General features: G+C 43.7%; 1 pseudogene; it reads right to left on the reverse strand.

The window, feature by feature from the left end:
- Positions 1–20,216: 20,216 nt before the first annotated feature.
- Positions 20,217–20,334, reverse strand: LOC124555470 (annotated as a pseudogene).
- Between the last annotated feature and the right edge of the window lie 4,758 nt (positions 20,335–25,092).

The following is a 25,092-nucleotide window of genomic DNA, read 5'->3' on the forward strand; positions in this document are numbered from 1 at the left end:
ACTTATGTGGAACTTGGTGACTTCACGGTCATTGTCTCTTCTGCTCTGTTGTTGTGCCCGCTGTGTGCCAGTATGTAACTCTCTAAACTAAACCAAGTTTTTCATTTATATTCTAATTTCTAGTTCACTTTGATTTCACTAATTTATTTACTTAAGTACCACTCAACAGAATCGTAGCTGCGTTACTCAACGTCGCAAGTTGTTTGCCTAGCTGTTAAGCTATCAGTCGTGGCCATATGGTAGTCTATCAAACATTGTTTTCGCTCGTCGACAATGAATATCGGTAAGGCGACATTGATTGAACTGTACGATCTAGGAGATATAATGTTGTTGTAAAAATAGTAGCATTGTTTGCAGTGGCCACTAGGAGATTCATTTTCGGCTGTCCTAGGAGATACATGTCGCAACTATCGATGAGACCTGTAGTATTATGTATACAAGCATCGGATATTTTTATTTCGTAGCATTATCTTACTTATAGTTGTTGTGTCTAGACAAGACAGCCTAGACACAATGAGAGGAAGCCGAATGGCACGCGCTAAGCTAAAGCAGGATGGCGTGAGGTCTGAAACGGGATACGTAATGAATGCTATAAAGAAAAGTACGTAGCTTCTGGAATACTTAACTTTAATCCATCCTTTTGGTACATCTGGAGATTGTGGCGATACAAGTGAGACTCTTTAGATACATGCAATGTTACCAATGGCGCCTTGCTAGGTCGTAGCCATTGACTTAGCTGAAGGCTATTCTAACTATCTGCTCTGCAAATGAGCGAGGCTTCGTCAGTGTGCATCGCTAGCTACGTCGTCCGTACAACTGGGGCGAGTGCTAGTCCGTATCTCGAGACCTGCCTTGTGGTGGCGCTCGGTCTGCGATCCCTGACAGTGGCGACACGCGGGTCCGACATGTACTAATGGACCGCGGCCGATTTAAAGCTACCACCTAGAAAGTGTGGTGTCTGGCGGTGACACCACAATAGTAATTAAACCGAGACTCCATGTGGAAACACGGAAACAGTTTAAACATTCAGGGTAAAGTATAAATTTGAATCATGCAGCATACAATAATATATTATCCTACAAACATTTTCTGAGTGCTTCTTGCAACAAGTGTTTGTATTACTTTCATTAATGCGTTAATTCATTTCCAATTTTTTGAAATTCTGAAGTTTTCATGGATAAAATACAGCAAATCAAAAGATATCTCTAAATTGTACAGAAACCAGACTGCAGTTATAAAGTAGATGGTCATGATAGGGAAGTTGAGAAGTGAATGAGGTTTGCAGCGTATTCCGCACGTTATTAAATCTGTAACTAGAACAATCAGTGGAGCAAACCACTGAGATTTTGGCTAAAGGAATGAAATTTCATGGAAAAGAAATCAAGACTTTCGGGTTGTGGATGAAACTGAAATAAAGTGATGGTATGGCATTAATTTCATCTAGTAGTATTGAATACTCTGACCAAGAATCACAAGAGTAGGAGGTATACTTGGAAAAGACCGCATGATACGGTAAGATTTCAGTTAGATTATATCATGGTCAAACAGAGATTCCGGAATCAGATACAAAATTGTAAGACGTACCCAGGAGCAGATGTAGACTCACATCACAATGTGTCAGTGATGAAGAGTACGCTGAAGAGAGTAGACAGGAACAATCAACACGCAAAGACGTGGGATACAGAACTACTAAGAAATGACGAGATACGCTTAGAGTTCTCTAAGGTATAGATACAACAATAAGGAAGAGCTCAGTAGGCAGTACAGTAGAAAAGGAATTGATCTTTAAGGGGGCAATTACAGAAGTTGGAAAGTAAAACGTAGATACAAAGATAGTGACTGCGAAGAAACCATGGATAAGAGAAAAATACTTCAGTTGCTCGATGAAAGAAGGAAGAAGAAAAATCTTCAGGGAAATTCGGGAATACAGATATACAGCTCACTGAGGAATACAATAAATAGGAAGTGTAGGGAAGCTAAGACGAAATCGCTGCATGAAAAATATGAAGAAATCGAAAGAGAAATTACTGTCGGAAGCACTGCCTGAAGGACTGGCTCATCATATAAACTAAACCAAACTCCGTCCGAACAGGCCTTAGAAGACCCAACGGTACCAATCGGCCGCCGTGTCATCCTCAGCCCACAGGCATCACCGGATGCGAATATGGGGGGCATGTGGTCAGCATAACGCTCTTCCGGCCGTATGCCACTTTAAGAGACCGGAGCCGCAACTTTTCAATCAAGTAGCTGCTCAGTTTGCCTCACAAGGCCTGTGACTCACCACATAGGAAAGTTAAAACAACCTTCGGTGAAATTAAAAGCAAGGATGGTAATATTAAGAGTGCAACTGGAATTCCACTGTTAAATGCTGAGGAGAGAGCGGATACGTGGAAATACTACATTGAAGGCCTCAATGAGGGGGAAGGTTTGTCGGATGTGATAGAAGAAGAAACAGGAGTCGATTTGGAAGAGATAGGGGATCCAGTATCAGAATCAGAATTTAAGAGAGTATTGGAGGACTAAGATCAAATAAGGCTGAAGGGATAAATGAAATTCCATCATAATTTCTAAAATCATTGGGGGAAATGGTAATAAAACGACTCTGCCGTTGGTGTGTGGAATGTATGAGTCTGGTGACTTACCAAATGACTTTCGAAAAGAAATATCATTAATTCTATTGCGAAGATTGCGAGGGCTAACAAGTGCGAGAACTATCGCACATTCAGCTTCAAGCTAAAGGCACCAGACAGGCAATTCTGACGTTGCTGTTGATAATGAAAACAAGACCAGAGAAAAATCAAGACATGTTCTTAGGCTTTGTCGACCTGAAAAAAGCGTTCGACAAAGTAAAAAGGTGCAAGATGTTCGAAATCCTGAGAAAAATAGGGGTACGCTATAAGGAGAGATAGGTAATAAACAATATGCACAAGAGTCTAGAGGGAATAACAAGAGTGGACGACCATGAACGAAGTGCTCGTATTAAAAAGGGTGTAAGACACCTGTTCAAACTGTACATTGAGGAAGTAATGATGGAAATAAAAGAAAGGTTCAGGAGTGGAATTAAAATTCAAGGTGAAAGGATGATCTACTGTATGGAATGAACAGTGTAATGAGTACAAAATATGGATTGAGAGTTCATCGAAGAAAGACGAAAGCAATGAGAAGTAGCAGGAATGAGAACAGCGAGAACCGTACCAGCAGACTGACGGTCACGAAGCAGATGGAGTTAAGGAATTCTGCTACCAGGCAGCAAAATAACCAATGACGGACGGAGCAAGGACAGCGAAAGTGGACTAGCTCCGGCAAAAGGGGCATTCCTGGCCAAGAGAAGTCTGCTAGTATTAAACACAGGCCTTAATTTGAGTAAGAAATTTCTGAGAATGCATGTCTGGAGCACAGCACTGTGTGGTAGTGAAACATGGAGTGTGGGAAAACCGGAACAGGACAGAATCGAAGCATTTGAGAAGTGGTATTGCAGACGAATGTTAAAAATTAGGTGGACTGGTAAGGTAAGGAATGAGGAGGTTCTGCGCAGAATCATACAGGAAAGGAATATGTGGAAAACACTGACAAAGAAAGGGACAGGATGATAGGAAATTTGTTAAGACATGAGGGAATGACTTCCATGGTACTAGAGGGATCCGTAGAGGGCAAAACTGTAGGGGGAGACAGAGACTGGAATACATCCAGCAGATAATTGTGGACGTCGGTTGCAGGTGTTACTCTGATACGAAGACGTTGGCACAGGAGAGGAATTTGTATCGACCGCATCAAACCAGTCAGAAAACAGATGACTAAAAAAAAATGGCATTATTGTCTGGGAGACCCATTCTGGGGTTTTTCGGACGCCTAATGAGATCATAATTCTGACAGACGGCAAAGGGCTAGAAAGAGTAGTTGGACGGTATAATTAGCGCCTTTAAAGCGGTCTTTAAAATCGGGAAAAGGGTAATGTAATGTAATTCAAATGTATGTGGTTTCACTGGTGAATGAGGTTGGGAAATTATACACTAAAAATAGTAAATGAGTCTGAAAAACAGTTTTGAAAAAGAGAAATTTATTAACATTCCAATATAACTTTGAGTGTCACAGTGTCGTCTTATATGGAAGAGAACGTGGGCGATAAAAATGACAGGCAAGAGGGAAATACAATAATTTGAAAATTATTGCTGCAGAAGAATGCTCAGGATTAAACAGATAGCTCGTATAACTAATGGGGAGGCGGTGCATCGTGTTGGGGAGGAAAGAAGAGACAGGTTAACAGGACATATTCTGTACCATGAAGGATAAGTCTGTTCCGTAACGGAAAGACGTGTGAGGACGGACGAGCGGAGAGGGCGATCGAAGCCTGACTTTGTAGGCATGTCCAAGAAGATATAGGTTGCGATAGATAGGCAGAGATGAAGAGGCTTGCACGGAATACACTAGCGTGGATATCTCAATAAAAGCTATATTTCGGATAAATAGAAAAATGAAACACTTATGGCCTTTTTGTCCGTTCCTGAATGAAGATTTCGGCATGAATATAACGGAAAGTGAAGCATTAGTACTCCAAGCAAGCTCTCATTGTCTTGTTGTGGTCTTCAGACTGAAGATTGGTTTTATGAAGCATTCCATGCTAATTCTGTTCAACTCTCTTCATATCTGCATAGCTACTGTAAGATATGACCATCTGAACATATTTACTGCATTCGAGCCTTGATATCTCTCTACATTTAGACCTTGTAGAGTCCAAGTCTCTGCCAATGCAAAAATCTGCAAGGTTCGTGAAGGAACTATGATACATAAATACAAAAGTGACCATTTGTTTGCTCCAGTGAGCTACGCTACAGAAAAGTACGATTTTTATAAAGTGACTCGCACATCCTACGACTATTTTTGTTATTCAGTTGGCTCAGTACTCACCCAGTATGAGGATCAATGGCAGCAGGCAGGTACCTCGTGCTGCCCTGGTTGGGCCCGCCATCGAGGGATGGTTCATCTTCCTGGAACAGAATAGCAACCTCAGGCAATTAGGACACAATTCCTGCGATGTTTCATCATTCTAGATACTGAAAACTATTCCAATAATGTATACATATGTTTTAGAAAACTCGATAAGGGTGATTTGTTTCCTTTATTGCTCTTTTAAATCCCCACGAGTACGAGGGCTGGGAGCAGATAAAACCAATCTACACCCAAAGGTTTCATGCGAGAGGTGACCCGAAAGGAAGGAGGATATTTCTCTGGCAATTGGTAGAACACCAGGTTCGAATTCTCCCGCTAGATCTATTTCTAGAAACCATCTTGTATCATTTGTCGTGTCGGCATCGTTGTAGAAACTTTATTGTGGTCAGCGTAGCTCTTTTTGTAAGTACTGTTGCATGCGTTGGGCAATTTTTCGAAGGCAGACGTATACGAATGTGCTAATTCAGATTCTGGTTCCTGTTACGGAAATTAGCAGCAGAAACTGTCGCAATGCTTCGGACAGCTTATTGGGAGGACGTTTGAGCGACGGAAGGGTTTATTAGTGATTTCCTCATTTAAAAAGTGGTCAGATATCAACTGGAGACGATTCACGACCGGGACGCCCCTCTACTTCCAGAACGGACGAAGACTTTGGAAATATTCGAAGTTGCGATCATGTGTGAACGTCCTACAAGAGTCAATAAATTGGTGGAAATGACTGAAAGATCCTAGAGTCCGTACCAACGAATTTCGACTGAAGATGTGAAGGTGAAACCAGTTGCAGCAAAATTCGTTCCTCGTGTGATTTCTGACGATCAGAGAGCCAACTGTTTTCGTGTGTACCGGGAAGTGAAAAGAGAGTCGGAAATCGATCCGAATGTTAACGCAAAAGTCATCACAGGCGACGAACCGCGGTGTTGTGGGAACGACACAGAAGGCAAGCAACAATCCAGCCAGAGGAAGACTCCTCCATCATCAAGACCAAACCAAGCAAGCTGGTGAGGTACCATGTCAAAACAACGATTTTGTGGATAAGAGTTTTGGAAATTAGTGGTAAGTTCCTTTGGGACCAAACTGGTGAGGTCGTCGATACCTAGACTTACACACTACATCAAGGGCAACGTCCGCCATGAATTTGTTCCACAGGGTACTACAGTTAAGCAACGTTATTATTTTCAAGTGCTAAAACGATTACGTGAATCTGTGGGAAATAACGATCCAAGTTGTGGCAATGAGGAGATTGTCTTTTTTACCACGTGAACGCAGCTGTGCACATAGGGCTGAGAGTCAGGAAGTTTCTAGTCAAAAACCAAATGATACGATTTCTCGCTCACACTATTCACCGGACCTGGCACCCTGTGATTCCTTTTATTCCCTAGAATAAAAAGAAACCTGAAAAACATTGAGACAAGTTTATTATATCTGAAGGACATTATTTTGAAGATGAAAAAGTTTTGAAAACATTCCGTCGAATACACAAATTTTGTAAAACAATTCTCGTTATTTTTGGATCCTCTCATCTATGTTGAACAAACTTTTAAATGTATCTAGAACATTAAATAAATACTGTTTTCAATTACACGGCGAAGAAGACGTCTTTTTACGATCTGTAACTTTTTTAAAATGATTTTATTTACATAAAAGTTCATATGTCTTCGTGGGAGATGATGCTGATGATAGTATATCTAATGATGGTGGTGATGTATGTATGGACATGATTTCATGGCAGCTCCATGGAAGCACAGTGGGGAGGGGGGAGGCAGGGAATCTGGATCGATGATTAGTGGGTAGGATGCCGGTTGCTGTGACTGAGTTCTCCAGTTAATTTATTGAGATCCCCAAGGTGGTCCAAGGAGAAAGAAGTTGACGGAAGCGGATGAGTTAGTGCTAGATGTGAGTTGTGGAAGTTACCCGGATGCGGAAGGTGCTGGGGAAATGTCTTTCTAGGGTTTGACGAGGTTTGCAAAATTTACGATAGGCGGAGATCAAGGCAACATTGGCACAAATGAGGAGGAATTGAATGTGGGATTTATGGGTGATAATGGTAGTGATATGTAGACCGTAGGTGCTTCCTGTTATCAGTTTAAAGGAGCTTTAATTAGTTTCAGGCATCATGTCGGATAGTAAGGTGACCAAAATGGTGTACTTTACATTCTAGTTTTCCTTCAGGGGTTGGTCCTATGGTATGGGTTGATTGCGGATGAAGAGGTGGAGGAATCGTACGGTGGTGGCTTGACTTTTCTGTGGATTTACTGAAATCTGCACGTGTGACACCACTCGACCAGGAAATACAATTAACGTTGGAGGGAGGCAAAGGAGAGTAGCATGGTCTGGCAGGGCGCTGCCGTCAGCATAGACGGGGGCATATCTGCAGTGTGCGAGATATAAATAATGGGATACAGGAAAGAGCCTCGAGGCACACTAGCGACAGAGTGAAAGATATCTGGTCCACTGTAATACATGTACAGGGTGTTTCAAAAATGACCGGTATATTTGAAACGGCAATAAAAACTAAACGAGCAGCGATAGAAATACACCGTTTGTTGCAATATGCTTGGGACAACAGTACATTTTCAGGCAGACAAACTTTCGAAATTACAGTAGTTACAATTTTCAACAACACATGGCGCTGCGGTCTGGGAAACTCTATAGTACGATATTTTCCACATATACACCATGCGTAGCAATAATATGGCGTAGTCTCTGAATGAAATTACCCGAAACCTTTGACAACGTGTCTGGCGGAATGGCTTCACATGCAGATGAGATGTACTGCTTCAGCTGTTCAATTGTTTCTGGATTCTGGCGGTACACCTGGTCTTTCAAGTGTCCCCACAGAAAGAAGTCACAGGGGTTCATGTCTGGCGAATAGGGAGGCCAATCCACGCCGCCTCCTGTATGTTTCGGATAGCCCAAAGCAATCACACGATCATCATAAATATTCATTCAGGAAATTAAAGACGTCGGCCGTGCGATGTGGCCGGGCACCATCTTGCATAAACCACGAGGTGTTCGCAGTGTCGTCTAAGGCAGTTTGTACCGCCACAAATTCACGAAGAATGTCCAGATAGCGTGATGCAGTAATCGTTTCGGATCTGAAAAATGCGCCAATGATTCCTTTGGAAGAAATGGCGGCCCAAACCAGTACTTTTTGAGGATGCAGGGACGATGGGACTGCAACATGGGGCTTCTCGGTTCCCCATATGCGCCAGTTCTGTTTATTGACGAAGCCATCCAGGTAAAAATAAGCTTCGTCAGTAAACCAAATGCTGCCCACATGCATATCGCCGTCATCAATCCTGTGCACTATATCGTTAGCGAATGTCTCTCGTGCAGCAATGGTAGCGGCGCTGAGGGGTTGCCGTGTTTGAATTTTGTATGGATAGAGGTGTAAACTCTGGCGCATGAGACGATATGTGGACGTTGGCGTCATTTGGACCGCAGCTGCAACACGGCGAACGGAAACCCGTGGCCGCTGTTGGATCACCTGCTGCACTAGCTGCGCGTTGCCCTCTGTGGTTGCCGTACGCGGTCGCCCTACCTTTCCAGCACGTTCATCCGTCACGTTCCCAGTCCGTTGAAATTTTTCAAACAGATCCTTTATTGTATCGCTTTTCGGTCCTTTGGTTACATTAAACCTCCGTTGAAAACTTCGTCTTGTTGCAACAACACTGTGTTCTAGGTGGTGGAATTCCAACACCAGAAAAATCCTCTGTTCTAAGGAATAAACCATGTTGTCTACAGCACACTTGCACGTTGTGAACAGCACACGCTGACAACAGAAAGACGACGTACAGAATGGCGCACTGCGTTGTCTTCTATATCTTTCACATCACTTGCAGCGCTATCTGTTGTTGAAAATTGTAACTACTGTAATTTCGAAAGTTTGTCCGCCTGAAAATGTACTGTTGTCCCAAGTATATTGCAACAAACGGTGTATTTCTATCGCTGCTCGTTTAGTTTTTATTGCCGTTTCAAATATACCGGTCATTTTTGAAACACCATGTATATGCGAGACGTAGTTGGTGGTGGGATCACATCAAGTAGTGTGGAAAAAAAAAAAGGAATTCTGGAATCCTTGAGAATCCACAGGCCTATCCTCTGCTCAAGCGAATGAGAAGGAGTTACCTGTTATTGTATCGCCCTTATAAATCGCCGTTATGGATTCGTCGACATGTTTATTCACTATACAGTTCAGGAATAGGTATTGCCTTCAGTATTGGACGGTAATACGTGGTATCGTCGCTGGTGGTACTGGAGGGGTTTATGGCGGTGTAGGGTTTGAGTCGTTGCTTGTCCAGCTGCGCTCTTTTCTGTTGATACCTCCATCTGATCGTCGTCGGCTGCAGCAATGCGCATTTGTTTGTGGTGGGCACAGGGTGCTGTGGTTTCGCAGTGTCCTCGACTTCATGCGAGTTTTCGCGTTTTCGTCCAGATAGTTGATGGACGACAAGCTGAAACTCCTGGTCTTCGTCCTGATTGGGTGGCTGAGCATCGTAGTTGTCCGACTTGTTCTGTGGCTCAGAATCTGACAAACTTGGTAGCTCTGTTAATTCCGCTGTATTAGCCATGATGTCATCGCTATTATCAGTGGTAGGTGACTCTTTTTCACGTCTGGCTGCGAGTCTTTTAGCACGCTCATCTCGGTGTCTTCTGTTCAGGGCAATGATACGATGGTCTGGTGCGGTCGACAACTGTTGAACTGCCTGGAAAAAGGCAGTGTGTGCTTGATTCCGCCTGCCAGGTTCCCGACCGCGACCTGCGTCTCAGAGTGCGGGGGCTGACCTCCCTAAGGCCAGGCCCTGGCACTCCGTTGTCCTCTGCGCGAGTTCCCCCTTTGTCTACAGTGCCCGTTACCTGTTTCGTCATGAGTCGTACGCCCGCTGTTGCCAGGATCGTCGTAAGTGGAGTGGCCGACCGGGACGGTACCGTTGCATGCTCCACCGAAGAGCGATCGGCCAACAGAATGATGAACATTACAATGCGAGGAAATGAAAACGCAGCAAACACTCGACTCGCTCAGACAACTGCTCGCATTAGCACATTGCTTGTAGAATTCGGGTTGGCACAACTGACATTGGATCGAATCCGCCTGGCGAATTAAGGAAGATTGTGGTGTGCTGGTTAGCCTGCAAGTGGTTTTCAGGCCGTATTTCACATCCGGCTAGGTGGACACTGGGCTTGTATCCACGTTCGCACACTTTTAAGAGGGGACAACACTAGACACAGACTGCTGGGGTACACTAATTGGGTTCGGTGGAGGGTAGAAAGTGAGGGAGGGAGAGGGTGATAGGCGTAAGTTAACGAGCATTGCGCCCTCTTTTAAATATATAGTCGAAAGAGTCAGCCTACAGGAATTGTGAAACAAATCCTGTCGTCCAGGACCGTGTGCCACAAAGGGCACAGATTCACCACGAGATGGGAAACTCACAGGCGTCTGTTGTCTATTGAGGCCAAAGTGCTGTAGTGCGCGAGTGAGACAGACCGCGACCTACGTCATAGAGAAACCCAGTAGAAGGCTTTTGTGGCCAGGGAGCCGTAGCAGTGATAAATATGACGGACCTAAGATCCGCCATAAAGGGAAACATTTATGAAAACTATTTAATTCTGTAGTAGTGCAGGGAATGAAGCCACAGTAATTTTAATCGACCATCCTTCATAGAATTTAATGGTGATCCCAATAAAACTTGAATATTGAGCATATCTATAACAGTTTAGGATTTACTATTAAAGTGAAATTAACAAATTTTGTAACAAAGACCTGAATGCTAAAATCTGAACGCTTCGGTCGATCTTAACGATCGACATTTCATATAGAAGCGCGTAATTGAAATGACAAACGTTGTAAATATCAACTCTTTAACTTTAATTGTTGACACATGTATGTGCCGTTAACTTAGTTCCCAATATTATTTTTACTGTTGTTATATGTTACATTAACTTTGTATTTGGCAAAGTTGCCATCAGCCAGACAAGTTAACCAAAGGGTCACGAGTGTCTAACTTAGGAAGTGTAACGCGACACGTCCGGTTCAACCTCTAGATTAATCTGAGCCAAGACATTCCGATGAAGGGGAACCGCATGCGAGCCAGAACATCTTTGGGATGTTAGCTCGCACAGGGAGGAGGAGAGAACGAGGGGTGGCAATCGAAATGACGTCCACACCATCTACCACCAACATTTCCAAGCATAATAATTAAGTGAACCGAGGTGGCTTTCTCGCAATGTATCGATACCACTATCCTTATGATCTTTGATTAACATGTTGCTTTTGGAGCGTAGCGCCCTCTGGTGTGGCGGCTCCAGGGCTGGTGGCTGGTTTGTTGGGCAGTTGGGGTGAGCAACGAATCTGTAACGAGCTTTCGGTAGGGCCTCTTCGCCGTTGTGTCAGCTGTTGGCAGGCGACCAATACTGGCGTCACGTCAGCCCGAGTAAGTTACTGAGTACCGACATTTATCAGAAGGGCTCAGATTTGTCAGGGCAGTCTTCACTGTCATTTTGGTCTGTCTAGCTCCTATTTGTTGGGCACGGACTCCTGTGTCTCCTGCCCGCATCTCGTGGTCGTGCGGTAGCGTTCTCGCTTCCCACGCCCGGGTTCCCGGGTTCGATTCCCGGCGGGGTCAGGGATTTTCTCTGCCTCGTGATGGCTGGGTGTTGTGTGATGTCCTTAGGTTAGTTAGGTTTAAGTAGTTCTAAGTTCTAGGGGACTGATGACCTAAGATGTTAAGTCCCATAGTGCTCAGAGCCATTTGAACCATTTGAACCATCCTGTGTCTCCATGCTATTCAAAGGGCAATGTCATTCAAACATGCAATCGACATTTTAGACTGACTCTTTGGCTGAGATCTTGTTACAATTTGTTTTATGTGTTAACCTTATGTATACACCATGGAAAGAAGAATAGAGGGAGACGCCGTGACGTAACAGCTGTGAAGCTATGTGAAGCCGAGGGTAGTCGTCTCAATTCGACCAAAACATTGCTGCTGTAAGCTTGTGTGCATAGGCTTGTCGCTCGCTTTTGGAAGGATTTTGCGCTATTATGGTGACTTGTGTGGTGTTCAGATGTACGAATCGTTCTGATTGTGATGCGAAATCGAGGGGAATAACATTTCGTGTGTAAGTTGTCTCGTTAAGTGCGATTTTACAACTTCATTGTGAATGAACGTGTGCTACATCGGTACTTGTACTATAGCGTGTTTTTCTCCTGTATGATTTTAGATTTCCTAAAAATGAAAGTCCGAAAGCTCTGTGGGAGAATGCCGTGAGGAGGAAGAATTGGCGTGCGTCTAAATGGAGCACTATATGTTCTCAGCATTTCCGAGAAGAGGATATAGACCGAACTTCCCTTTCAACAGTAAGGCTCCGAGAAAATGCTGTACCATCAGTTTTCCCTACACACCCAAAACATTTGCAAAAGGTATGTTAATTCAAAGAATTAAATTCTTAGTTTTCAAGTTCACGTTTCAGTATAATACGTACGTATCGTCGATAATCGAAGTGTTGAGTAACTCACTTTGTCTTCATCATGTACCAAATTAAAAGCTAAACTACATTAACTGGCGTAAAGTATAGGCCTAAACAGGACACTGTGTAGATTTGCCATTCTATGTACCGTATTTCAATAAATATTGGTGGTAATGAACAGTGTTTCCCAGTAGTGTAACGTAACTGAAATGTCCCAGTACGTATTACAAACAAGATGTATTTATGGGGCTTCGGAGGGAGGGTATAGCTAACTTAGTTTTCAGTTTCTATTATTTAGTTTGTGATACACGTTTATTACTGAATTAACAAAATTGTATCGTTTACATTGAAGGCTAGCTATTCGTAATATTACATTAAAAACTATTTTTAATCAGAAGAAACGCGGAATTTCGCCTTTACGAGATTTTATTTTAAACAAAAACTTTGAAACAATCAATCTGATGACGTTACATGCGTATATGGTGCAATTAGCGACTGTAATACACGCAGAGCTATAGCACACTGGCAATGTTTTGGTCAGAGTATCATGGCAGCGAGCCACGCCCCCATGGCTTCAAAACGAAGTACGGCGGGGATACGTAGCGCCATCTCCCCTTATTCTTACCTCCATGGTATACACAGCGCTTGTGAACCTGTAGGCAATGTAAAGCGTTCCAGCGGAAACCTTATTTTGGAGGTCAGCGATGTCCATTAGTGTATGCGTTATCTGTTCTTGTCCACCTCCCATTAATGATTGGTCATTTGATTTTCAATTGGAGGCGCAGTGAAACGTTATTTTTAACCAGTTACCATGAATGTTTAATTGTTCATGTCAGAATGCGTTGCAGTTTTGCTAATTTATTGGCCTATTTGTAATTTTCTTTTGTTGCTCTGGTTTCCTTGAAGCTCATGAAAAAGGTCCATGCTGTTGTAGAAATTACATAGTGCGTCTGTATTATTTAAGTGACTCAGATAGGCCGCATTTGTTCTCTCCGAACTGCTATGGACTAATCTGTGTACGGATGACCTCTCTCATGTGAGTGTTCTTCCGGCTGCTTTAATTGTTTGCTAAAATATAAAAATTATGATATTACTATTTTATTGCTGAAATTATATTTTTTCAAAAATATTTGTAGCTGGTTTTTTAAACGTTTTGGTTAAGTTATTACAAGAGCAGTTAAGCTGTCATGGTTTCCGGTAAGAGCTCAGATTAATTCATTCGACCCTAAGAGTTACTTATTTGATGGGCAGCTGTGGTTTCCGGTAAGAGCTCAGATTCATTCATTCGACCCTAAGAGTTACTTATTTGATGCGCAGCTGTATGTTTGAATTCTGGCTAACTAAAATTATTTGTGCTACAGGGAAGTGTCGTCAATAATCATTCCTACTCCGTTGCTGGAAGGTGCTACCCAGGATCGGGCCCCCTCTTACGCCCCGTCGACTTTCTTAGCCACCTGTTTACGTCATTTGGAGAGCATAAACTCGGTCGCTCTCGCCGCTGTTGGTCTTCCGCGTTGTTTCCTCCAACTGCAGCCGCGCTACTTAATGTTCGTGATCGAGTTAAATTTATACTTGGAATAATTCTGAATTTGTGTCTGTTAGCTTGTGGCCTTCACCTTGAGCAAATTTTGATGCGTGTTGGGATCCCAACGTATACCTTAACCTGTTGGTAACTTAATTACTCTTGTGTTACAGGAAAATGTGTTAAATCTTCAATTGATGTGTGTTTATGGGTTTAACATTATCTTACCTATATATTGGCGTTAAATTGTTTTTCATTGTATTAAGTATGGTTTTAGGTTTTTTTAATCAGTCAAGATTAAATCATGTATCATTCTCTCCATTTGGTAATTAAGGCCCTTCTGATCTGTTCTGGTACCAACGTTTTGATTTACTTCTGCCTTTGTGCTATTCTGCCCTTATTTCATTCTGTATCTCATATAGGGCGTGTCTTGGCCTTAAAAAATAGTAAATCATCTTGAGTTAGAATTAACTTTAAATATTATGAAAATTATTTAAATAGGCATGAATTTTAAATGAGAGTCTCATTGCTTGCCCTTTTCATTAATTAAAAAATAAGCTTATTTCCCTGCTATGTGATCGAAACTATGTAAAATGAATTTGTGTTCTACCAGTGAATGAAGTTTGTAGAATCCCCACTGGTCCCGCCCTTCCAGGTTCTTCTACCTAGCTGAATTAAGAGGCCGTTTATTATCACCATTTCACTAAAATGCCGACCACGAACTCTTGAAGGTATGGGATAAAGGCCAGGGTAGAAAAACACGATCTACTTAAAGTAGTTCTAAAAACTGAACACATTTTTATGAGTGTTTTTTGTGTTAAATATCGTTTTGATGTTACCCAGATCAAAAACTTCCTGGTAAAGTACCACGCAACAATCCACCCTATCATTCTACTGAAGCAAGTGTGAACTAACGACGCTACTGTAGATACTGTAACTTGTATTTCTTCATTGTCAGTGACATTACACGTGCAAAACAAAAGATGTTTTGGTGGTGTATTGTCAAAGGTTTCTGTGGCCCTCTTCAAATTGTTTATGTTATTCGTTCAGCAATGATATATTCTGGCGAAGAGCAATTTGATATGTTTATGACTCTCAGAGAATATCTTGAGAATTACATAAAAAGCAGAAAGATTTTACGCAGGGAGCATCCCCGGCGGTGAAGATAACTGTTTCGGCGATTAGACACACAAATTCGGAATAGAACTCAAGTGAAAAAGATTCACAATAGTAAAAAACAAGTCAGAATGATGAAATTGTGAACCATGGATTCCATTAACACGAACGTTTGGGATGTGGAAAGAAGGTTAAAGAGTAAATTTTATTTAATGTAGTTCAGGAATTTAAGGAAAGAAATATAAAAGCGTTCATATGAATTATATTAGTGAGAAACATTAAAATATTGAATATTTGGAACAAAGAATTGATCAACAAAAATTTCATCATTACATCAGCATAGTATCAACAAAAAAAATTGTATATCATTTTTGTTGAACTATCTGAATTTTTTGTCTACGTTCTACAACACATTTAAGTGTAAATATGGTCGTTTCTGAAAAATTTACCACTTTCTTGCCTTTCTAGTCCGCTATAAAGATCATGGCACCTACTCACAAACTCTGGTGTAATTGTACGGGGGACAACAGCTCACGTTTAAAAACACCATCACAAAGAACTTAGTGTGGAAAATGCTCAGCAGTCCTTTCGCTTCCGGAAGAAGGGAAAAAACTCTGATTTCCGTTCGATATCGAGACATCGTAATGTTTCAAACGCAAATCCACACACACACACACACACACACACAGGATGATGCAGCTAACACAGTCCTCGCCATATATATCAACATCGATCAATATATCATGAATTGTGCTTTCGTTAAGCTCTGGGGACTTTCCGACGAATTAGTTTTGCAGCGTGGCTTTTCTGTCCAGAGTCTTCCCCACTGGTGCGTCTTAACGGTCGGGAAAGCTACAATTAAAATATTTCTGGATGAAAACACCCCAACAACGTCACGTGTCGCAAAGTCCAAAGTCGGAATGTCCACGACAACCTTCGCTAACATAGAGCGGACAATGTGGCGATTTTGCTAATCTACACAAGTATCTCTTAACGTTTACAAATGCCGAATTACGACACCGCATATTGTTTTGTTTTGTTTAAATGGAAATAAATGCTGCTCTCCACAGTAACGCAAAGAACCTTTGAAAACTGCAATAAAATAGTGTGTGTCTGGCATGTGATCATATAGTAACAAACCACTGCACTACAGTGGAAGAGAATGTCTCACAAATGCATCAAATGTATGACAACACGTAATTCGTGTGTTTACCAGCGCACTTGAAGTCCATTTGTCTCTGCTCCGTTATTGTAGCGATCAGAAAAATTACTTATGAAGCTATTCCAAGTTCCGCAATGTGAAAGATAGTCGATGAAATGGATATGGTTTTCATTTATATCGAACAGAAAAAAGGGCGTTCATATGCAGAATGATATCGTGTCGGACAATCACGATCACAGTTTGCAAACAAGGGATGATCACTATGTGGTGCACCAAACACATGCTAACTACTTACATCTGCACTTGCCACCTGAGAAGTACACTACTGGCCATTAAAATTGCTACACCACGAAGATGACGGGTTACAGACGCGAAATTTAACCGACAGGAAGAAGATGCTGTGATATGCAAATGATTACCTTTTCAGAGCATTCACACAAGGTTGGCGCCGGTGGCGACACCTACAACGTGCTGACATGAGGAAAGTTTCCAACCGATCTCTCTTACACAAACAGCAGTTGACCGGCGTTGCCTGGTGAAACTTTGTTGTGATGCCTCGTGTAAGGAGGAGAAATGCGTACCATCACGTTTCCGACTTTGATAAATGTCGGATTGTAGGCTATCGTGATTTCGGTTTATCGTATCGCGACATTGCTGCTGGCGTTGGTCGAGATCCAATGACTGTTAGCAGAATAAGGAATCGGTGGGTTCAGGAGGGTAATACGGAACGCTGTGCTGGATCCCAACGGCCTCGTATCACTAGCAGTCGAGATGACAGGCATCTTATCCGCATGGCTGTAACGGATCGTGCAGCCACGGCTCGATCCGTGAGTCAACAGATGGGGACGTTTGCAAGACAACAACCATCTGCACGAACAGTTCGACGACGTTTGCAGCAGCATGGACTATCAGCTCGGAGACCATGGCTGCGGTTACCTTTGACGCTGCATCCCAGACAGGAGCGCCCGCGATGGTGTTTGGCGAACGCCCATAGGAAGCGTGTAGTTACACGTTGGTTACACGTCTCGCTCACCTCTTGTTCGCACTGACGGCACTTTGAACAGTGGATGTTACATTTCAGATGTGTTACGACCCGTGGCTCTACCCTTCATTCGATCCCTGCGAAACCCTACATTTCAGCAGGATAATGCACGACCGCATGTTGCAGGTCCTGTACGGGCCTTTCTGGATACAGAAAATGTTCGACTGTTGCCCTGGCCAGCACATTCTCCAGACCTCTCACCAATTGAATACATCTGGTCAATGGTGGCCGAGCAACTGGCGCGTCACAATACGTCAGTCACTACTCTTGATGAACTGTGGTATCGTGTTGAAGATGCATGGGCAGCTGTACCTGTACACACCATCCAAGCTCTGTTTGACTCAATGCCCAGGCGCATGAAGGCCTTTATTACGGCCAGAGGTAGTTGTTCTGGGTACTGATTTCTCAGGATCCATGCACCCAAATTGCGTGAAAATGTAATCACATGTCAGTTCTAGTATAATATATTTGTCCAATAAATACTATCATCTGCATTTCTTCTTGGTGTAGCAATTTTAATGGCCAGTAGTGTAGTAATGTGCTCCCTTCAACATTGTGTGTCATCTCGCTCAATTGCTCGTAGACTAGCAGTAGCCAGAGTGTGCACTTACCATCCTACGAGCAGTCTGTCGTTAACAGCATAACACAAGCGTTTGTGTCCGGGTTGGTACCGTTATTGGGAAGGATGGACCGCTGGCGAATGCCGTCGCTTTGTGTTCAGCGATGAATCACTGCTCTTCACTTCACCAGATCAATGTCGTCAGCGAGTATGGTTGTGACCTGGGTAGTGACCTAGTGTTTCAACTGTGTGGAGAGGCGCAGCGGTGTTACTCCTGGGGTCAGGCTGTGGGGAGCCGTATGCTATGACTTCAGCTGACGGCTGGTACACAGACTGAGAGAACTCCAACAGCGCAATGAGACGTCACGGACATCCTGCATTCTCATGTGTTACCTCTTATGCAACAGTATCGTGGCGCCATTTTTCATCAGAACAATGCTTGTTCACAAACGTGTCTCTATGAACTACCTGCGTGATGTTGTGGTGCTCTCGTGGCATATTCTACCCCAAATCTGTCTCTGATAGAATATGTGTGCGGCCAACTTGGACGTCAACTCCGTCGCAATGTCAGTATCCATTATGTCACATACCAGTTACAATTGTCGGCCACTTGGCCTCGGACGAGGGTACATTGTCTTTTTGACACCCTTCCCAATAGAAACAGTGAATGCTTTCAAGAAAGAGGAGGTGCAACGTCATACTGTTTAGTAGATTCATAGTACCGAGTTCTTACAAAATTTGATCCGATTTTCTTCTCGCTGAAATAGTATGAAATACCATCTCAACCCATGAAATCACATTACGTTTTCTTCTTTTGTCCTAGATGCTTCACTTTCTTACCAGGCAATTAATATTGAGAATTAATTGCAAAGACGGGAAAAGAATATAACAATACTGAACAGGCAAGAGATTGAAGTGGATAACGTTATAATGCCTGTAACGAAAATGAAATGAAGATGGGTAGGACATGTAACCAGGCGTATGGATTGTAGATGTACCTTCTGCTGGATTAGATACGAAAAGGCGAAGTTGGGAAAATGTGCGTATAGATGAGAACTGTACTACGTAAGCAAGTATAGATAAAGCTCTTATCCAGAATGGATGACGAAAGGCTGATGACCGTTGGTTAAAGCAAGACAAAGAAGATAGGGAAGATAGCTAGAGTACACTCAGTTGCTGCTCTGTATTTAGAAAACAATTGGTAACACCGATGAGGGAAACGGTTGATCGTCGTGCAAGATAAATACAACTGACATAAAAAGAGAGGAGCAAAAGAGTTCACTCATATCAGTCTAAAAATGAAAAAAAATGTAAAAGGCAGAAATCAGCGAAATTTTGAAACTGGCATATGCATACGCAGAATGGAATAGATATAAATTAAAAATCTATAACTCTGCGCGGACGAACAGTTCAGCACTTACCATCACTGAACATTCCGCGCCACTCTCTGGGAGAGCTCGTAATTCTATTAAATAAACAGCCGGCCAAGTTAGTGTGAGTACATGTGATATGACGGACAACAGAATGCCGAACACGTTATGTCAAGTCCGTCGTGCTTGTAAAAAAGGGTAAGCACCGATGAAACAATCGCTGTGGATATCATGAAGAGCCCACAATCGTGTCGGTTGATGGACGAACAGAAGACCGACATCTATATTTTGTGATGGATAAAGACCTACGTGTCCGCCTCTGTAGAAGTGTTCAGCTGCCATGTGGAGGGCTGGGTTAGACTTCTGGTACTGATGAGTATTTTTACGCATATTTAGGTACCAGCCTCGTGATGCGAACTGATGAGCTATTTGACCGAGTAGTAGCGTCTCAGCAGTCTGGCAAGTCCACAAAGCGACAGGAGAAGCGGTGAGCCGACCATGTACGCCTCCGAACTGCATCCACGTGATGCTGCCGTGCAGAGGACGACACGGTGGCCGGTAGGCATCCCTTGGGCCTGAGCGAGGAAGTCTTTAAAGAAAGATCTACGAAGCAAGGAAAAATTGATGATGATTTCAGCTCGATTTTTGATTTTTATTTTAGTCGTTTGTTATTCTCCTACCGAACGAACTATACACATTCCTTTTTGTCTTTGAAATACAATGTGTTTCAAAAGGATTGATCTGATATCGCAACACCATATTTTCTACATGAATAAAGGCACAAACTGGTATCAACTTAAACTTATGCATTGAAACTAAAAGCTAAGCTCCTCCCGAACAGGCCATCAAGGACCAACGGTACCGACCTGCCGCCGTGTCATCCTCAGCCAACAAGCGTCACTGGATGCGGATATGGAGGGGCATGCGGTCAGCACACCGCTCTCCCGGCAGTATGTCAGTTTGTGACACCGGAGCGCTACTTCTCAATCAAGTAGCTCCTCAGTTTGCCTCACGAGGGCTGAGTGCACCCCACGTGCCAACAGCGCTCGGTAGACCGGATGGTCATCCAACCAAGTGCTAGGCCAGCCCGACAGCGCTTATCTTCGGTGATCTGACGGGAACCAGTGTTACCACTGCGGCAAGGCCGTTGGCCGTTGGCAAACTAAAAACTAAGCTTAGAGTAAAATAATTTTGGGTAGTACACAGCCAGTCCATGTAGTTGACAGCGTGCGTCAGGCCGACAACGTAGCAACAGAAGACGTTTTGCGTTCTCCGTTTCTGTAGGCGCAATTCTGCTACAACTATGAGGCGTGATTTACGTTGGGAGTACGCCAATGTACCTTCTGCAGCACATGCCATTCGATGATTATGCCAAAAGATACAAAAAGACCACGCGATCCAAGACATGGGCTGTTGATGTAAGGGTAAATATGCAAGTGTCCCCCGGGAGCTCGTTCAAGACGTGGTGCGCATTCAGCAGAGATTTACACTTAGCCCACAGAGGTCTATACGTCATGATAAATGACAGCAGGCCATTCCTCATTTGTGTGTGTGTGTATCTACCGCGTTTTGTGGCGACGTTTGTGTTTGTAACCATATAGTTGTCAGCTGCTACTCGCTCTTCATGACGGTGATAAAAAAACAAACTGTAAAGGTTTCTGAATTCATTTTGGGGGGAAGATGGGAGTTATTCATTACCTTTGACGTTTATTGTTCAGTGATGAGGCTACATTCCATTTAACTGGGTAAGTGAACCGCCACAACATAAGCCATAAACCATAGTAGAGCGCGAGAGATATCTTTCAAAGGATCATGTGTTTTGTGCTGTTTTCCGGGAAAAGATTTACGGGCAGTTTTTCTTTTGTGCCAACTACGGTTACAGAATAAGGTACTTGGATGTGTTGGAGATCTTGGTTTTTCTACCCTTGAGAAAAAAGGACGAAAATTTCAGCAGAACGGAGCACTGCCTCATTGGAACCTATATTTCTTTGACAGCCAGCTGCCTCAGCGATGGATCGATCGTGCCCCGCAATGTACCACCGCCTTCTGTCACCTGATATCATGGCATATGGCGCCTTGGTGTGGATTTGTGTAAAATCTCATCTACACTGCGCAACAGAATCAAAGAGTCGCTTCTTCGAAATCCCAAAATTGCCTCCCACAGTGACACATAAGTTTGAAATTCGGCTCAAAGGTACGTACAGCCCTCCGCAGTAATGGTGGGAAAGCGTAGCGTCCTGCGACTTTACCCTATGAGTATACGACGCTTTTAACGGCAATGTCTTCAAAGATACGAAAAAAACGACCACGGCTCATACGTTTATGTGAAGTGTAAGGTGAGTTAATTACGTCACATTGGCACCAAATGTCACGAAAATTCCGCCTAAAGCCACCGTGTACGTGTCACACTTTGGGCAGGTCGTCACAGCCTCTCTTATCCACGTTTAAGCCCTTCTTTTGGTGTCTGTGCTTTGGAGGTCCAAAACGCAACGCCCAGCGTTGAAATCAACGGGTTTTAGTATGTATTGCCAAGCAAAACATTACAGATACAGGCAATGAAACCACCACCTTTTTGTTGGGGCGCTGATTGGCACACTTTTCGCGGGCGAAAACGACGGCTCGCAGTGAGACGAGCAAGAGGAATACGTTCTTGACAATATTTAACACTGCTGGCACCCTCCGACGTTTGAACCTTTTTCTAAGGACATTTTGGGGCTGCATCTCCATTGAACGTGGCTGCGTCCTTCTTAGGTGCAGGGGCCCTCGAACAACCCCCCCCCCCCCCCCCCACCCTCCACCACAGTTCGGAAAAGCCTTCGAAGGCTCCAGCCCACTTTTACTGAGATTTTTAAAAATGACCGTGTGCAGAAACAACCTGTAAAATCGTCCGAGGAACATGCTCGCAGACAACTGGAACCTTATTGATACTAAGGGGTTGCCTACCAGCAGGCGCCAACGACTACACGATGCCACTGTAAAAACACATTTTTAAATTTCTCAATTGTCATATTTACGAATTTAAATAGCTTTCCTGAACAAACGGGCGAGGTAGCTTTTCACCACAACGAGAATCTCTGTATCGGTGGATTATCGTCTGGTCAGTGCCCTACAGCAAGTGTTGTGCCATGGCCGATTTCTCCTATCAGAAACTGCAGTACAGTTCATGTTCGATGATCCTGGCATTGATGGGTGGTCCAGTCAAACATGAACTTTTCCATATGTACATGGTATGCAACGTACTCCCGACATTGCTAAGGGTATATTTTGGAACACTGCCGATCTCAGACATTCTCTAATCTTCCTGGGAAGCAGCTCAGCGGCGTTTGCGTAGAGTTGTCAGTGGTAACAGACAAGCAGCACTGCGTGAAATAGTCGCAGAAATCAATGTGGAACGTACAGGGTGTTTCAAGAATGACCGGTATATTTGAAACGGCAATACAAACTAAACGAGCAGCGATAGAAATACACCGTTTGTTGCAATATGCTTGGGACAACAGTACATTTTCAGGCGGACAAACGTTCGAAATTACAGTAGTTACAATTTTCAACAACAGATGGCGCTGCAAGTGATGTGAAAGATATAGAAGACAACGTAGTCTGTGGGTGCGCCATTCTGTACGTCGTCTTTCTGCTGTAAGCGTGTGCTGTTCACAACGTGCAAGTGGGCTGTAGACAACATGGTTTATTCCTTAGAACAGAGGATTTTTCTGGTGTTGGAATTCCGCCGCCTAGAACACAGTGTTGTTGCGACAAGACGAAGTTTTCAACGGAGGTTTAATGTAACCAAAGGACCGAAAAGCGATACAATAAAGGATCTGTTTGAAAAATTTCAACGGACTGGGAACGTGACGGATGAACGTGCTGGAAAGGTAGGGCGACCGCGTACGGCAACCACAGAGGGCAACGCGCAGCTAGTGCAACAGGTGATCCAACAGCGGTCTCGGGTTTCCGTTCGCCGTGTTGCAGCTGCAGTCCAAATGACGCCAACGTCCACATATCGTCTCATGCGCCAGAGTTTACACCTCTATCCATACAAAATTCAAACACGGCAACCCCTCACCGCCGCTACCATTGCTGCACGAGAGACATTCGCTAACGATATAGTGCACAGGATTGATGACGGCGATATGCATGTGGCCAGCATTTGGTTTACTGACGAAGCTTATTTTTACCTGGACGGCTTCGTCAATAAACAGAACTGGCGCATATGGTGAACCGAAAAGCCCCATGTTGCAGTCCCATCGTCCCTGCATCCTCAAAAAGTACTGGTCTGGGCCGCCATTTCTTCCAAAGCAATCATTGGCGCATTTTTCAGATCCGAAACGATTACTGCATCACGCTATCTGGACATTCTTCGTGAATTTGTGGCGGTACAAACTGCCTTAGACGACACTGCGAACACCTCGTGGTTTATGCAAGATGGTGCCCAGGCACATCGCACGGCCGACGTCTTTAATTTCCTGAAAGAATATTTCGATGATCGTGTGATTGCTTTGGGCTATACGAAACATACAGGAGGCGGCGTGGATTGGCCTCCCTATTCGCCAGACATGAACCCCTGTGACTTCTTTCTGTGGGGAACACTTGAAAGACCAGGTGTACCGCCAGAATCCAGAAACAATTGAACAGCTGAAGCAGTACATCTCATCTGCATGTGAAGCCATTCCGCCAGACACGTTGTCAAAGGTTTCGGGTAATTTCATTCAGAGACTACGCCATATTATTGCTACGCATGGTGAATATGTGGAAAATATCGTACTACAGAGTTTCCCAGACCGCAGCGCCATCTGTTGTTGAAAATTGTAACTACTGTAATTTCGAAAGTTTGTCTGCCTGAAAATGTACTGTTGTTCCAAGCATATTGCAACAAACGGTGTATTTCTATCGCAGCTCGTTTAGTTTTTATTGCCGTTCCAAATATACCGGTCATTTTTGAAACACCCTGTACAACGAACGTATCCGTTAGAAAAGTGCGACAAAATTTGGCGTTAATGGGCTATGGCAGCAGACTACCGACGCGACCACATCGGTTGGACACTAGACGACTGGAAAACCGTGGCACGATCAGATGAGTCCTGATTTCAGTTGATAAGAGCTGATGGCGCAGACCTCACGAAGCCATGGACCTAAGCAGTCAACATGGCAAAGCGCAAGCTGGTGGTGGCTCCATAATGGAATGGGCTGTGTTTTAAAGGAATTAAATAAACATGGGTAGGACATGAAACCAGGCGTGTCCTCTGATCCAGATGAACGGATCAGTGGCTGAAATATGTTCGGCTACTTGGAGACAATTTTCAGCTGTTCATGTGCTTCATCTTGTGGATGACGATGCGCCATATGAATGGACCACAATTGTTCGCAATTGGTTTGAAGAACATGTTGGACAATTCAGGCGAATGATTTGACCATCCAGATCGCCTGACATGAATTCCACCTACTGTTTATGGGACCTAATCGAGAGGTCAGTTCGTGCACAAAATGCAGCACTGGCAACAGTTTCGCAATTATGGACGGCTATGGAGGCGGCATGGCTCAAGTTTCTGCAGGAGACTTCCAACGAAGTTTTGAGTCCATGCCACGTCGAGATGCTGCACTACGCCGAGCGAAAGGAGCTCCGGCACGATATTACTAGGTGTCGCTCCTCAGTGCGCAAGTTGTAGAGTACCTATTGTTCCTCTCAATGCATTCTAAGTGATGCATCGCGTGTACAAAGTACTGTGGCACAGGCACACATATTCATCCCGCGTCTGTTACAAGAGTATTAAACATGCCTGTTTTCTTGCTCTTGTGATGATTTGAAATTGCGTGCAGGTCCGTGTGAGTCGGTTTGCGAAACACACGCTGTGCCACACGTTTTCACCATTTCTTGTGTTGAGCACACCTCCGAAAAGTTGTTCTTGATCAGAATTG

The sequence above is a fragment of the Schistocerca americana genome, chromosome 1, assembly GCF_021461395.2.
Source record: "Schistocerca americana isolate TAMUIC-IGC-003095 chromosome 1, iqSchAmer2.1, whole genome shotgun sequence".
NCBI lineage: Eukaryota > Metazoa > Arthropoda > Insecta > Orthoptera > Acrididae > Schistocerca > Schistocerca americana.